The 18,635-nt window shown below is 32.9% G+C and overlaps 1 protein-coding gene across 1 annotated transcript in view; it reads left to right on the top strand.

Moving 5' to 3' along the window:
• Positions 1-18,635, top strand: part of LOC139527795 (lachesin-like) — a 119,130-nt gene that overhangs the window by 53,037 nt on the left and 47,458 nt on the right. The window lies entirely within an intron of this gene.

Below are 18,635 nucleotides of genomic sequence, written 5' to 3'. Positions count from 1 at the left end.
TCTGCTTACCCTTTGGAGCACCTAATATCACACCCATTTTTATGAGGTTCGTGTTGCTTTGTCTTTAGTTTTCTATATTGTGTCTTGTAAACTATTATGTGTATGTTAGTCTTTTGTTTTTTTAGAAATGGCGTTGTCAGTTTATTTTCAATCAATGAGTTTGACTGTCCCTTTGGTATCATCGCCTCTCCTTTCACTTTATTGTTTTAAGTAATTTCAATAACGTCCATATGCACATAGGACACAAGTTCCTTAAAGTTTAACACTCATATAACGGAGTTTTGTAGAGCTGTTAGAAAGCTACATCCAGGTCAAACTCTTGATGATGGTTTTAAGGAACCCTTTCTCACTGTATGCAACTAGAACCGGATCTATTAATGTGAGGAAAACTTTGTCATGATGTTCGGCGGCCTATGCTTAGAAAAGCTACGTTCAAAGCCCTTTGTAGTATAAAAGACGATAGTTGATTGCCAGTGTTTAAGTAAATGATCAGGTTAAATTACATAGTACAGCAGATTAGGCGTGTCATTTTACAAATACAACCAGAGCACATAAAGTTATTTTATTTACAGCATGTAAACTTAACAATTTATTGTCAAACCCTATTACTTTATAATAAAGAGGAAAATCTAAAATTAAAAATGTGCTAGTTAGAAAGGCCAAACAATCTCCTTGTTTTGTAATCCTGCTATTTACATTGATAGTATTGATATGTGTCAGTTATATACGTGAGACTAACGCCTTGTCGATCAAACAACGCCAGTCTATGGCTGAATAAGGAGAAACAACCAAAGACAAAAATACTAAAAATCACTGTATTTTGCGAGTCATTCAAGAGATGGAAATATCGCTAAGTGAATTGGTACAATCTGTCTTAGAAAATTCTGTCAAACTGTCTAGATAATTTGTCGTCTCGAACAGATGCTCAATCGGTAGGGTATTCTTTTATTTTGGTGACTCTACACATTCTGAATATTGGACACGATGGACAAATAATAACAATGTGTTGGACATTGATACTAGCTTAACCCCGAGTTAACCCAAAAATGAATCAAATGTTCCTGGGAACTGGCGAGATTTTTGCGTCTAGATAATAAGTAAACATTTTCCCTGACAAAATAATACAAGCTGGTATAGTAACTGAAAAGAACAACCCCATTGCAAATACTGCAGAGCATAGCTACAATGTATGCATTATTGATCTTATGTTCACATGAGAGGGCAGATACCAGAGTGTTGTATTTGCCTAGGATACTCCACAGAAAAAATCGCAACAAAATATTGATCAGAACACTTGATATTGATGTTGTATCGCCTGTGTCTTGTTTCAACAGACTGCAGATAGAACAATTGTGGAAAGGGTTTGTAACTAGTTAGTTTATTGAACTCAGAAGTCTACAATGCATTTATTTTAATAGGAAGTCAAAAAATTCACCCGTTATGACAGACAGTATCGACTTTTTCTTGAAAGGATAAGATATCAGCTTGGGACAAATGGTCCGTATGGAATAATTGGCAGATGCATTTTGGCAAATTATTGAAAATCAAAATGAAGTGGCAATATCATAAACAATTAAAAGTCGTAGAACGGTTAGTTACAGTCATGACTATACTTCGTCAAAATTATCTCCCCATTACGCCAGACCATTCTCACAATCGTAGGAATGGAAGCCATTGTAGGGATGACGCGCTGCCAGTTTTGCTCTTGAAAACCGATAAATTTATCCACATAGCACCATTACGATCCTTATATGGCAGTTGTATTTTAAAAGACAAATGTATCTACTAGCTAAGGAGCATCAGTTAATGATCTTGTCTGCATTGATTCAACTTAAAACTATTGTCTAATCGGTTGTCAGGTGGAATTTTCGAAAATTCTTAAACATTTAAAAAAATTCTATTTAATATTTTTTGGAAGGGCAGACTAAAAATTTACAGTGGTTGAAGATTATAAACCCTAATTATTACATTGGTTGCAATGAATTACATTGATTTCCCAGTTAGATAAAAACCGATAATTGCACAACGTTGTTATTTCACTCTCTGACGTCATACAACAATAGGCGTTGTCAAGACGTCGATAACGTCGAAACAAAACAAATTGTCAATGCGTAGGAAAAAGATATAGTTCCTTACATTTTCTACATTAATTTCATAAAAAAAAAGCCATTTGTCAAAAGAATAACTAATCGCCGTATTTGAATATCAAAAATAAGACAACCTGTGACCGAACGCCGCTATGGATTAAACTCGTGCTGCGCACTCGTTTAATCCATGCGTTGTTTGGTCACACGTTGTCTTATTTTTGATATTGCGCACTCGTTTAATCCATGCGTCGTTCGGTCACGCGTTGTCTTATTTTTGATATTCAAATACGGCGAATAAAGATAATACTATAATTATCACACACAAAAAAAATATTTTTCATCCAACTTATAGGCTGTCGTCAAGTACTTTTATTTAAAAAATAGCTATTCGAACACACCCACTCTGTTTTTGTGATTCATTAGATAGGTATTTAACTTGACCCATATGTTTCATCTTTTCGTACTGTGATTTTTTCATGTTATAAAGTCAACCTGTAGCTTTGATATATAAAAATGATAGAATCTGAAGCGAGATGATATATCAAATAATCTTGCTTTGTACGTTTTAAAGACAAAATATACACCTTAAACACGCCCTAACATAAAAAGGTGCACTCGATTTTCTCTTTTCGATACAATTTTTACCCATCTTTTTGAATTTATTCTTGAGTCATATAATGGAAGGGCAGACACGAAAATTATTGAACTAATAAATTGATATGTTCTCCGTCCGTGGTACTTTTGTTTTTAAATCGGAGGTTATGCATTTTCTACATCCAACTTGATAGATACCCATGTCGTCGACTTGATATCTAATTGTTCTGCATTTCTTTGCAATAGATAAATTGAAAACTTATGCAAATAGTGTTTTTAAGATAACACTTAGTAATTGAGAAGAAAATTGTAGTTAAATTTGTTTCTATTAAGTTTTAAAATTTTTGTAACTATAGTAAACATTACAGGAAGCATTCATCGCCTTCTCTAACAAAGAGCTTCGATTCTTTTGTTCTATTTGAACTGAGTTTCCGCCTGTATGCTTCGGAATGATCGGTCTGGTAAATCTGATATAGTGAATAAATTAAGAATCGTCATGTATTCACACAGAAGACAAGAACAATTGACAACAATCTTCTGACATGAGATGCACGACTACAACATATAGGTACATGTATCTTCCCAGGGTAGTTTTATTTGGGGTAATTTTTTTGTCGCGAACCCTGGTTTGCCATCACAAGATTTTTTTATAGCAAAAGCTTGATGGTACATGGGTAAAATTCTTGTCAGGGTTTGCTGAAGCTGCAATGCTATGTCAAGAGCCCACCCTTGTGAATGCATAAAAAAGTCACAAAAATACTGACCTATGAGAAATATTAAAAAAGGAAAGTTCTTATCAAATGTCAAAATCAAAAGCTCAAACACATCAAACGAATGGATAACAACTGTCATATTTGGATAAACATGACAAAGAAAGGGATACAGCAGTCTACATTGTGATATCATCTTAATCACTATAAAAACAAACAAATCTAACAAAAAAGAACAAAGAGGGACAGTCAAACTCATAAATCGAAAACAAACTTACAACACCATGGCTAAAAATTAAAAAGACAAACAGACAAACAATAGTACACTTGACATAACATATAAAACTAAAGGATAAGTAAGACGAACCCCACCAAAAACAGGGCGTGATCTAAGGTGCTCCGGAAGGGTAAGCAGATCCTGCTCCACATGTGGCACCCGTCGTGTTGCTTATGTTATAATAAACTCTGTAAATAGTCTTATTCGGTAGGTAACATTCATGAAAGGGGAGGGGATTGTAGTTACGACGTTAGGAACATATTCGATATCATCTATGAAACGATTATTCCATAACGGTCAACCAACTCGTGATCGTGTCCGTAAAGTTTACGAAGGAATGATTTCAACTTCACCATTTGAAACTCTTGGTTTATTAGCTTCATTGTGAGCAGCAACCCTCTCTCAAGAAAATCATGCACAATTGGAAAGCTGAAATCATCTCTTTTGTCGTAAAGTTTTGTTTTCAATCGACACGACCAAGTCACTCTCAGAAAAATAAAAGTCCGAAGGTGACCTGGTCCAGTTTATACACCAATAAATTCATTTAAAAAGGCGTTTAATCTTTATAATTCTTTAAAATTGGAGATAGGGAATATATTTTTCCATACTCGTTACCTCTATCTTACGTTGATTGTATATTTTTGTCATTAATAGGCCTGGCGCAAATATATGAACTCAATGAAATCTGATAAAAAAAAATAAACTGCAAAGACTCTCATTTTTATTTAAAGGATTTTTTTTTGTGTATCATTTAATTTAACGATTAACGTGAAAATAAATTCTTTTAGCGTCGGAGTTTTTATCGCCGCCATCTTGTTTACATTGGTTACGAAAAAAAGTTCGATCAACGTCGTCTATCGAAATATATAACCAACGTCAGGATCAAAAACCGGAAGTTCTCTCGACCAATCATATTATCGTATTCCCTAATATGCAAAGCATATAAGAATTATACGATTTTATTTATCTATGTTTAATTCACCATTAAGGATATCTACTACGGATAAATGCCTGAAAGAAGCATTGACCTACAGATATTTCAGTCGAGGCAAATAGGAAATTCCACAAGATTATGAAATATCATAATTATACTTACATCTTGTGACAAATTTGAGTTATCTTTCTTAGACTCGCCTTGACAATTAAGACATGGGAGATAACAACTGGTGTCTTAAAGAAATTGTAAGAAAGACAACTCACTCAATATTATCATAAGTATAATTAGGATATAGCAGAAATTTGATAATCTGTTTTACATTGATTTATTTTTGTACCAATTCATGTATTGATAAGACCTTATCGTATGATCATGAATATTATAACTTAAATCTTTGCATGAGTTATATTTCAAAATGTTTAATCTCACTGTTCAAATCATATACCGTTTCCATTTTAATTCACAATTGCATGATTTTGTTGTGCTATTCTTTGACGCTATCGGCAAATCTTATCATTGGTAAAACGGAAAACCCTCGTGTTTTTATTATTATCATTATTATCATTATATGCATTGCAAATGTTTCTGTCTGTGTTTTTCGCGTACAATAACATTTGAGAAATTGATTGTATTTTCTGCTAGTATTTTGAGAGAATATATTTTTCTCGATATTTGTTTACATTATTATAAATCAAGTTCGACTTTTATAATTAAGGTTTCCGGAATTATGAACACCTTTCACCGTTCTGGTATCCTTCCCGATCTTTCGTGTCGTTCCGAAATCTTTAGATTTGATTAAAAATTGATATAAAAAAGAGTTGAAGACATATCAAAGATACATATACATTTATTTTTACCTCATATAGATTTATAGGGATATGATTGGTTACAGGACTACACGTGGTGACGATATATATTTGATAAAGGGTGTCTTAAAAAAATATTGGGTTATTTACCATATAGGGTTTATAGTTACCATACGGGGTTAGTTAAGAGTTACTTCCATTTCAAAACAAAAAAAGTATGATAGTTTTTAGACGAAGGAATTGATGATGCAAGATTAAAATAAATTCATAAAACACATTTGAAGCTAACAAGTTGTTATTGTTGGCATTAAGGACTTACTTCCATTTCAAAACATAAAAAGAAATATAAAAGGTTTTTAAAAAGTGTCAAAAGATACCAGAAGGACAGTCAAACTCAAAGATCGGAAACAAACTGACCGTGAACGTCATTGCTAAAAAAGACAAAGCAAAACAGACAAACAATCATTGTAGCATACAGGACACAACATAGAAAACGTAAAACAGAGCAACACGAACCCCACCAAAAACTATTGGAGATCTCAGGTGATCCGGAAGGGGAAGCAGATCTGCTCCGCATATGGCATCCGTCGTGTTGCTCATGTTATCACAAATCCACTAAACAGTTTGTCACATTCATAAACACAATTATTCGTTTTCATCTATGAAACGGTTATTCCATAACGGTCAACAAATTCGTGATGGCGTCCGTTAAATCAACAGACAAAAAAATTGATAGATGTAATGAATAAATTCATAAAACAAATGTAATTCTAACCAGTTGTTATTGTTGGCGTTTGTTTTTTGTATAGAAAAATGGTAGGTTCTTAATACTAAGTATGGAAGACTTAATATATACTACACTTAAAGATAGTCAGTAAGATAAGTTCGTAACACAGTGAGCTAGTGACCTAATACGATATATATATATATATATATATAATTCAGACGAAGGAATTGATGATGCAAGATTAAAATAAATTCATAAAACACATTTGAAGCTAACAAGTTGTTATTGTTAGCATTAAGGACTTACTTCCATTTCAAAACAAAAAAAAAAGCAAATTTACAGATCTAACATAGGTAGAACGACGCTATTAATTTGTATAATCCTTTACTATAGATGGTCACTATCACACCATGTAACTGTGTTTACATCTCCATGCCTTATATACCATGTACTGTTGTACGACGCTAGATTAAAACTGACGTGGAAAGGTAACACACTGCCTCCGAAAGCTTCATTTTTATGAGGCCCAGGTGGTCGTGTGGTCTATAGGGACGGCTACAATGCAGGCGATTTGGTGTCACGATATCTCAGAAGCATGGGTTCGAATCCAGGCGAGGGAAGAACAAAAAATTTGCGAAAGCAAATTTACAGATCTAACATTGTTGGGTTGATGTTTAGACGAGTTATATATATATAAGAAGATCGGATATGATTGCCAATGAGGCAAATATTCACGAAGGACAAATGTCACACACATTAACAACTATATGTCACCGTACGGACTTCAACAAAGTCATAATTGTACAAAGAATTATAAAAAAAGAATGGCATTAGATCATATATATATAAGTAGTAACAAAGATTTAATGGCTTATTCTTAAATATCATAAATAACATTAAGTTTTCAAAATCATGTCTGCCTCCGTATAAAATGTTTGCATGGCAACTCACAATTGGACAACTTAATAACGGTCAACTGAGAGTCTTCAAGATGTTTGCAAAACAAGAAAAATATGCAAAACGTACAAAATAAAATGGCAAAAATATAAAGAATAGAGGAAAATAGGCAAAAAAAAAAACCACAGAAGATAATAATAATGTGATAAAATATAAAAAAAATAGTGAATAACGGTTGTATTATAAAAAGAATAGAGAAAAATAATAAAAACAAGACATAAATGACCCCTATCAATATCTAGGTATATATTTATAAGATTTGATATAGGATGATACATGATTTTTGAATAAGAAGCATACAGTTTTAAAATGATGCTTCGTTTGTAATGGCTCTCGCTTTGTAAAAAGGTAATTAGTTGAAACATAAAAGATATAATAACATTAAACATGAAATAGAAAATAGAATTCAAATTTTCAACAGATCGTGAACATGGTGAATGATTAGATAAAAGTCCAATTGGAAGTTCATTTATCGGTGTTTTTTTTATATTAAACAAGATAACTCAAAAGTGCCATTGATAATTCGCACTGTTTAGAGAACAACACGTATATTACTAATAAAGGCGAACTTTAGTATACCAGGAATATTAAAAAAGGTCTTCATACTGTTTGTAAAAGGAGAGGCGGGAGAAACAAGAGCGACATTTATTAACTGACAACACCGTGATCAGAATAGAAAAAAAAACTGACAATCAATCGTACACAAAACACAACATAAAACACTAAAGACTAAGCAACTTGAACTCAACAAAACATTGGGGTGATCTCAGGTGTTTCAGAAGGATAAGCAGAACCTGATTTACACATGGCATCCGTCGTGTTGCGTATGTTAGTACAAACCCGGTAATAAGCAGCGGTACTGAATTATTATTATTATTACCTGGTTCGTTCTTATATGAGTAACACGACTGATTCTACATTGTTCCGCAAGGTATACTCACTCTTCTGAAGCACCTGAGATTACTTCCGGGTTTTGTGACCTACCAATTTAGACTTATTACCGGTTTTGAACTAACATGGGCAAAACGACAGGTGCCTCATGTGGAGCAGGATTTACTTACCCTTCCGGCACACCTGAGGTCAAACACAGTGTCTGGTGGGTTCGTTTTTCTCAGTCTTTTGTTTTCAAAGATGTCATATGTGTACTGGTGTTCGTCTTTTCGTTTTTTGCCATGCCATTTCAGTTTTTATCGACTTATGAGTTTGAATATTTCTTTGATATCTTTCGCATTGTTTTTAAATCATTATGATAAAACATTACAATACAATGATCATCAATCTTAATAATTAGACGCAATTGGGATTAAAAGCTCTTTGTAAAATGTAACTTTCTAAAGTCCGATATTGAGTTTAATATCATTATTTCATTTCAAACTGACATAAATATAACACTATAGTTTTTGTGTAATATGAAAAAGGGTTAGAAGTATAATTTGAAAGATGCTAGACTTATAAAAAGTACATCATAAGGGCGTTACGTCAGCATCAGACTAATCAGTGACATTTGAAACAAAGCAATTTTAATTATTCATCAGTTCATATCAAATAATATTGTTGATTCAAGTTTCGACTTCAAAATGATATTTGTTAATAGGTGAAACTAAAAAATCTATGAAGATATACACATTTGTCTTTATTATATATCTTCCACACCTAATTTCTTGCAGTTGTGGCTTTCAATGATTTCTTCAGACGGCGGATATGTCGAAAGTAAGATATAACAAGTCTTCGTTAAAAGGGAGAAATGAAGTCGAAAATCACTATTAAAAGACATCAGTCAAGTCCATGGCAAACAGTTCACAAAACACTTAACAATACATACAGAATAAGCAACGTTAAGACGATCCACACAAAAACAGTTATAAAAATGTATATTGATTTCATGCTAATTAAGTAACTAACCATTCGAATATTATTTTAATTACAAGTATAAAAAGTAAATGAACAAAGAAAAAAATCCAAGGTGAGCTTAACTCGGAAAGTCCATTATCAAATGGAATAATCGAAAACACATCAAACATCATGGAATTTTTTATATAGAACCCTGTTTTTTAGCTAGCTAGATCTCTAACTTGTATGACAAATGCTTCAATTCCATTATATTGACAATAATGTGTGAACAATACAAACAGATACAATATAAGTAAAAATGTCGGAAATAGGGATACAACAGTCATCATTGTGTTATATAATCTTTATCACTATAAAAACAAACAAAAATGTAAAAACCGAAAATCAAAATGGCATATAGACAAAGCACGTATGTGGAAATGAAAGACAAGAATAAAAAAAAACCAACAAATTGGCGAGATGCATAAGTACCAAGCCACGCCAAAACGGTATCACCAAAAAATGTAACAAAAATAGACAAAAAGATGATCAGCCTTCATGCGCACTTGATTGATGTGTAAACTCCGCTTAATATTTACCAACTTCACATTAAGCTCTCTTCACACCATGAGTAACAATTGCTTAAATTGCTTCTAATTAACTTTTATAACTGTAAAACAAACAAGATCACTAGCAGGTCAACTCTTAGGATTGTGAGTTCCAACCTCCGCTTTATACATACAAACTTAACATTAAGTTCTCTACACATTGAGTTTTCACATTTTAAAAATTTTCGAAATGATTGTCATCAATATAAATAAAGGCAACAGTAGTATACCGCTGTTCAAAACTCATAAATCCAGGGACAAAAAACAAAATCGGGGTAACAAACTAAAACCGAGGGAAACGCATTAAATATAAGAGGAGAACAACGACATAACACCAAAACGTAATACACACAGAAACGGACCAAGCATCAGACAAAACACCACGAGAATAACAAATATAAAACAAACTTGCAATTTTGGGGTCATAAGTCTGTCAACTTTTGAGGTTGTGAGTTCGATAAATAAACTCATCATAGTTATGACCACACTCGTGTTGACGTGTTTTTTCATCTCCGACCTTAATTAACTTCCTGTCGAAAGCCTGTTTACTCAAACAAACAAATAACCGATTCCGACCTTAATTGACTTCCTGTCGAAAGTTGATTTAATCAAACAAACAAAAATTGACCACAATTTTAGTTAAGATTGACGAATGTTGAGTCAAACGCCAAGGAACAAAAACACAAACAGAATAGTTCGAATGAAATGTAAACATAATGAAACTAGTAATTATGATGTATGCTTAGATTTCACAGGTGAATCAAATAGACGTTTCTGGTATACAGTCCGGTATGATTCAGACAGTAGTGTCACTGTTGTATTCAACCGTTTCAATCCTCATTATGACGGACGATATACATGTGTGGTTCGTGAAAATACAGATGATGATCCATTGGAATGGTCTTCAAAGTCTGTCTATCTAAAGTATACTAGTAAGAAATATTGAAGTATTAGTAAGGATTAATCTTTTCATGTATATTATTTCGAATATGAAAGGATAGATTTTTAATGTTTTTAAAGAAGATATTCGCAATAGATGCACAATGGTTTTTTTTTTTAAGGAAATTGATAGACGGTGCAAAGAAAACATTTCTGACAGTTATAGAAGATGTTTATTTCATTATAAGAATAAGAAGAGTTTGTCTGATTACTAATTGCAATGAGACAACCCTCCACCAAAATTCAAATGACACAGAAGGTTAGCAACTATAAGTCACCATACGTCCTTCAAAATGAACAAAACCCATACCGCATAGTAAGGAGGGATAAGTGTAAATCAGATCAAACGTTAATACTAATGACTCATGCACAAAGCAATAAACGGAATAAATAAATAAAATGAGATACAGCTGCTGCAACGAACGACAACAACTGAATTACAGACCCTGACTTGAAACAGGCAAATACAGAATTTGGCGGGTTTAACATGTTTGCCAAACAATCCCCCTAACCTTGGACAGTAATGTAACAGTACGACACATAAACAAACTATACAAATCAATTGAAAAGGTCTAAACTCCAGAGATCAATACTAACAATAACACAAAAGAAACATAGTACGAATGTGAGAGTACTCCCAGTTTCTGAAAGCTAATTCAAAGCCATTAATAACTTTTAATCAAAGAACTGAATAGCTCTGAGGGGAAAGACGGCCCTTGTTTCTATTTTATTATGTTTTTGGAAAAGGGGGGGGGGGGATATCTTTTGATAGTTTACATATGAAGAATGAAAAAGAGAACCGCTAGAACATGTAGAAAGGTTGACAATATTGAAATCAATTGTTGTTTATGTAATTTCATTTCCTTAGTTTAGGATTCAATTTGGACCAATGGAAGTGATCTGCATCTTCTAAATCTAAACATTTGATTAAAGTTGATAGCTAATTATCTAAAACTCAACTGAATTCTGTCATTTCACAACAACTACAATATTTTTTGAAATCCTGATTGTGTACCACTGAACTGCAGGCTAGGGCCATTTTCCATTTTTTGTGACAGTACTCTTGGATTTTAAAGTTTTTTCTTTAGAAAGTGTGGACTGAAAAATCTATTCAGTTTTAAATTTCCATTGTTAAAGTTCTTAGTTACAACTCCCATCACCGGGAAACAGGTACTAATAAAAAAAAAATATGAGTGATGTAAACTGTGTGAAGCTTGTTTCCAAATCATAATTTTGAAATATTTGTAAATATAAATATGTTAAAACTATAAAAATGCAAATTTTTTTTTTTTTTTTTTTACCATTACAATGATTATGTAGGTACACAAAAATTTAGTTTTAATAGAAGACTACTAATCCAATGAAATGTCACATTTGAAGTGTTTAAATACTTTAACTTTTATTTTAGTGGATAATTACTCATCAATTGAGGTGCTCCTGAATTGGAGGAAGATTCTCAGAATTTTTACAGAAACAAGTGGTCTCACTAATTAACAACAAAAAGAATTTTAGCGACAAGAAGCGACAAGAAGAATATGTTTTTCTTGTCGCTAAATAGTCTTCTTGACGCTTCTTGTCTCTAATTAGTGAGACCCGAAAAAAGTAATAAAATCGTTTCTTTCCCCTGTGTCATGTAACCCCACGATCTTTGTTTATTTTGAAAGTTGTTGACCTACAAATTAAAGTATTGCATGTTGATGTTTAAATCATCTACAGTAAACAATATTATGTTTAGATTTAACAAATACAAATTTGTGATTAGTGCACGATCTCTAAGAATGATTTAAATAACCAGTGAACTGGTGAAGGATATCCCTGCTTCTTCCAAGAATGACGTCACTATAAAATACAATGTAGGTTGGATATATTTAGAATATCTCGTCATACTAATTTTTCCGGATTGTTAAATAAACGTAAATAGTGTAAAGGAGAGTTCAAGATACGATAATTTCGTGAGAAACAGAAGGGAAATGTGTAAAAAAGTGTTTAAAGTCAAACTATTCATTTCTGGGTCTCCTTCTCTTCAATCTAAGTAAGATTTGTTGGGGGTTTTCCCACACTATAACATGTATAAAAACAAAATGAATGATGTGAGGGAGTGTCACTCTGGTCAACCCCATAGGGGATTGACGGCTTGAAGCCGTCTTTCCCCAAAAAATCAGGTATTTAAGACTAAAATATCTACATCTACGGGTTCGGTAAAATTTCTGATAAGATAAACAATTATACATTTGACAAAGGCTTAAATATTGAAACAAGTAAAAACAAAATATATTTTTGGTTCTCATTACTGTCAAAACTAACCACTCACGCACAATCTTTATTTTAAAAAAAACGTGACTAATATATTTTGCAGCTATGCCCGAAATACAGGATTTGATATATGATGATGCATACACATTTAATTATGATCATAGGCTACTATTCTTGAATGATGGTTCTGCACTTCAGTTGCAATGTGTGGCTTCTGGTGTTCCAGAACCTAAAGTTGAATGGAAAAAGAAAGGGGAATGACAACTATGTAATTGAGGTGAATGGCAACTGTTCATAAAGACACTAAATTGTTTTTATTTTACTTTCAAAATACCCAAATTACCCAATGCCATGAAAAATGATCTGCGCACCTAATAGGTTTTTTGTGTATTATGTTAGTATATCATGTATATACGCTCGAAGTGAATATTAAAATATCGCATTCAATCAATTATGCATCAAAATAAACCTTCTTCCATTTTCGGGTCCTTTTTAAAGGACTTACAATTTATTTCTCCTTCATTTATTTTTCTAATGAACAACAACGACATTACGTGACAAACCGTATGCAAGTTAATTGAAAAAAACACTAAGCCCATTGATCTGTCAAATATATCGAAAACAGAAAATAAATAGTTTCACAATTTGGCTCCTTTGATCATGCTGTCCAAGATTCTTGAAATCAGATAAATGTTTGGCATAGTCATTGGTGTCTAATAATAAAAGAAAATTGACCACACATTTAACCTAAATGTTAATGATGCCAAATGGATGTAAGATTGATATGTCTCGCTTTCGCGACTTTCGTCGCAGATTCGACAACAATATATTTTCAATTGTATCGGCAATACAGACTACCAAAATAATGTTAAAAGTAAAAAACTACACAAACAAGATTTTATCAACGAAAACTAGTAGTTACTATTAGTAGGATAATTTTAACTGTAATTCAGGGTCCATTGTTGGATGTGCCATCAGTGACCAAAGCTGATAGTGGGTTTTATTTTTGTGAAGCGAATAATGGTATAGGCGATCCAGTGAAAAGTACAAAATTAGAAATTAAGGTATTGGACTTCTTCCCACCAAAAGTGAGATATACTTCGGAACCAGTTATAACAATTATGTAAGATTTAAACCGTTACTGGATGGAAATGGGTACCAACATGGAGGTCTTAGTTAATGGTCAGTTAAATAATAGTATATAGTATATAATGAACCACAAATGAAACACTCAAGCCCTGAGGGGCGTCTGGTTTATGTAGTTCATCAATCACTAGCCTGTCAACATTAAAGTTGTAAGTTCGAACTCCTTTCGGGACAGCTGGTTTTGACTTCTATCTTAATTGAATAGGATTGTCAGTTTTCCTACTAAAGGTCGGTGGTTCTCTCCGGGAACTCCGGCTTTTTTCCACCAATTCCACCGATATGTAGCTAAAAGTGCTGAAAGTTGAGTAAAACAACAAAAAACCATTCAATCAGTCCTCTTTTTTTAGATGCATATTTACAGTTGTGTAATAACAATCAATATACAAAAATGATCTCAATCAACTTACAATTAATTTACAGTAAACGATTAAATGTTTTTTTCTGGTTTTATTTTGTTGTTTAGATTCCATTTTGCTAAGGTATATCATGTATATTCCACATTTCATTTTATTCGAAGTTAGAATTATTTGAGTTCTACGCATAAACAGAGTAAGCCTTGTGATTTGATGAGTTTCAAAAAGTAAAAAGTCTTATGCAATTTGGGCATGTGTGTTGGCGGATTTCTTTTCTCTTTTTTTGGGAGGGGGGAATGGGAGGGGGGTAATCAGGGGTTGTTTGTTTTTCATTTCATCTTTGTTGGAAATTCCAGGATAATAAATCATGAACGTACATACACAAACAACCACTAGTTGAAACGAAATGGTTACGATTATTTGTAAAGTTATATAGATCAATCAATGGTTAGAAAATTGACGAATGTATAATAAACATTATATCACACAGTTACCCTCTGAATATAAATTTTTAAGATGCCTTTATTTCGTGGACGGTTCAGACCCTGAGTATAAACGTCCGTTTACTTGGACTTTTACATGTATCAGGTTACTGATTCATTAACACAGAACCAGAATGTCTTGTTGTGTATACCATCTAGCCATTTTATTTATTAATCAAATTGACCATTTGTTAAACATGAACAGCAATAAAACAGCACAAATTAGTTATTGTAACTGAAAGGAGACGTCGGGCATACGTCTATACGACAGAAACCCCAAAGATATCTAGTAATCAGCAGAGTATGATCTTCAACAACAGATAGGTGTCTATTCAAAATCATTATTGACATTGTGATAAGATTCACACTAATGTCATTAAGATATACTATAACCTCTAGTATCATTATATGTATCCAATAATAATGTTCTCTTAATCTTATATCTTTGTAGGTCTACCACCCCCAACCGTCACATGGTGGAAGGAGACTGAAATTGGAAGACAGCGGATTATAAGAGAAAGTACTTCTACTCATCGTTTTTTAATTTATGAGGGTTTTTTCTCGTATCCTGAGACCGAGACAGATCACAGACTGATAATAGAAGCTCCTACGCAGTTTCAGCTAGGCACCTATATTGCTAAAGCAGAAAACAGTCTTGGTGTTGCCGAATTAAATTTTACAATAAATGGTAAGATAAAGTATAAATGAAAAATTCGATATGACCTTATTATTGGTTTGATTCGAACGCCACTGGTGAGTCATATGTAGACGAAATGCACATCCTGCGTTCCAGATAGTAAAACCTGGAATCTTTGGTTTTTTTTTAAGTAATCTTTGTCATGAAATAAAGACGAAGTTTATCTTTTAAAAGATTGTACTATCATATTTATTAATACTTTTTTCTTTCTTTTTTTTTTGTAGCTGCTGAGACTACGTATACAATACAGAGATAAAGAGTATGGTTATTGAGCTGACCACATTTAAATAAAGTGAATAAATATTTCTTCATATTGATAAATGATTCATAATTTGCCATAGTTCGACTTTTTCTTATTATTTGACTTAAGTATCTTATGTCTAATAGCATTGATATTTCATGTCCCTTGTAATTGTTGACATGTTCAAACTTGAAATAAACATGAATTTGCAATACACAAACTTCAGGCCTATTCAAGTGAACAAAACCTGAGCAGAAAAAGAACAGTTTACACTTTAATATCATAAAGAATGAGCAACGCTAATACGATCCACAACAACAGTTCTGAAAATTTCTTTTGATTGGATTAATAACATTTAGTTATAACATTAATCACTAAAAAACGAACAAAATATATAAAAAAAAAATAACATTGCATTTATAGTCAAAGGACGTAGGCAAACATGAAAATCAAGAATATGTGCGAGATGTATAAATATCAAATTATATGCATGCGGCGCACTTGATTTAGATGTTAACTCATATTCAAACTTACACACTTTACATTAAGTTCTCTAAACATTGAGACTCTCTTGAATATATTGTTTCGAAATAATTGTTACAACTGTTGGATAAACTTGCAATTTTTAAATCACTAGGCAGTCAACATATACATTGGAGAGTTAGAACCACACTCGTTTCGATGTGTTTTCAACTTTGACCTTAATTAATATTGATACCTGTTAACAGTTTGTTTACTTAAATGAAAAAAAAATATACTGACAACTATTTCATATTTGGAATATGGATGTCTGGTATACAGTCCGGTTTGATTCGAACAATAGTATAAATAGTTATCAAAGGTACGAGGATTGTAATTTAGTACGCCAGACGCGCGTTTCGTCTACATAAGACTCATCAGTGACGTTCATGTCAAAATATTTATAAAACAAAACAAGTACAAAGTTGAAGAGCATTGAGGACCCAAAATTCCATAAAGTTGTGCCAAATACGGCTAAGGTAATTTATGCCTGGGATAAGAAAATCCTTAGTTTTTATCGAAAAATTCAAATTTTGTTAACAGGAAATTTATAAAAATGACCATATTATTGATATTCATGTCTACACCGAAGTGTTGACTACTGGGCTGGTGATACCCTCGGGGACGAAACGTCCAACAGCAGTGGCATTTTTTTAAAGGAAACTAAAATAGAGTTGAGAGACGGAAGAAAGAAAAACAGTACTAAGGACATTGATAAATGATTATTTTGTTAATACAAATTCAAGAAATTTCTTTTAAGATTGACAATCATCAAACCTTCCATTAAAGATTAACGACACAGAAAGTATGCAACTATAAATCTGTGATTTGACATTTTTTCTGCCACTATAAGTATGTGTGTCTCCTTCATCAACGAGCAAACCTCATACCCCTATTGTAAAAGAATCCTAACGAAACTACTATCGACTTGACGTATACACAAAACAATAAACGAAACAAAATATGAGGTACAGCGGCTGCAACAAACACTTTATTACCTACTCGATACGTGACATGCGTATGCAGAATAATGCGTGTGTAAACATTAGTCAAACCCTCTTCATAACTTTGATCAGTGGCAGGATAATAGGACATAGGAGTAAGCTAGAAAAATCAATTGAAAAAGCTTTGCTCCTGAGAATGATACTAATAATACCAAAAATAAGTTACCAATTGCAAATCTGACAGAACTCGCACTGAGAGCTTATTTATATATAAAAAGAAGATGTGGTATGATTGCTAATGTTTCAAATCTCTACAAGATACCAAATGGTACTGAAATAAATACCACCTTCAACCATGAACAAAGTCTATACGTGACCGTGAACGTGTACATCACAAAAAAATCAGATCTATGAATACTTGTAATTACTGACAGCTTGTTCAAAGCCAATAACAAGTAATAGAAAAAACAAGACGCTTCCGGTTTGAATGGCTGACCACGGTTTTCCAGAGCTCCCGGAATAACACAACAATTTATAGTTATGTACAAGTGTGAAAGTCACTCCAACCATTTAAATAATAATCAAAACGTTAATTAACATCTAGAAACTGTCAGATAATCTTTAGAGAACAAAATACAGAAGTTTTATACTTTGCAATATGAGCATGATGAGTAATCAAAACAGTGAAAATCCGGACAATGACAAGATGGCCGGCTCCTATGTCTCGGCACTGAAACAAAACAACAACAACTTTTCCAAAGATAATGCAGAACCTGACGCTGAATATTTCAACATCAAGCCTGTATTTATTCTTGAATCAGACATTTTCGGTAGCTCAAAACCCGATAAAAACAACTACCTAACACACACAGAACTGTTTAGATGTATTGACCTCACAATACCAGCTAGCTATAGCCATCTATACGGGCTTCAGAGGGTAATTGGAGGCATCTGGCGCATCTACCCAGACAATGAGGAAGACAGGAATACACTTGTGGTTAATTCAATTACAGTAAGGAAAAAACGCATTGAAGTATACCCTAGAAACCCAAGATATGTAGAAAAGTAGAGTCCAACTACTGTGAGAATAAGGATGAAAAATATACCACTGTCCGCCGATGATGGCCAATTGTTAAGATACCTGCAAAATTGGCACCTCAACGTACTGAATTATCACAGAGAAAGATTAAGGATCGATGGGTTTATGACAAACTGTCAAACAGGTGACAGAATTTTTCATTGCGAACCCTTTCCACACACAATTCCAAGAAACGTAAAAATTGGCAAGTACCGTGGCCTCATATTTTATAAAGGACAAATAAATGAGAACAACACAGACATTGAATGCTCCAAATGCTTGCAAAAAGGTCACAAAAAAACAAACTGTAGCAATGATTGGAAATGCAAGACATGTGGTGAAAGCGGACATATCTCAAAGAACTGCATTTCTGAATTTGATAAAAACAGCCAAATTGCCTCAGAGGATTCAACAGAAGAGTCACATGAAGGAAGTGAAAATGAATTGGAG

Source organism: Mytilus edulis, chromosome 6, assembly GCF_963676685.1.
Source record: "Mytilus edulis chromosome 6, xbMytEdul2.2, whole genome shotgun sequence".
In the NCBI taxonomy this organism is placed as follows: domain Eukaryota; kingdom Metazoa; phylum Mollusca; class Bivalvia; order Mytilida; family Mytilidae; genus Mytilus; species Mytilus edulis.
The sequence above is the reverse complement of the archived record's forward strand: the minus strand, read 5'-3'. Positions and strand labels throughout refer to the sequence as shown.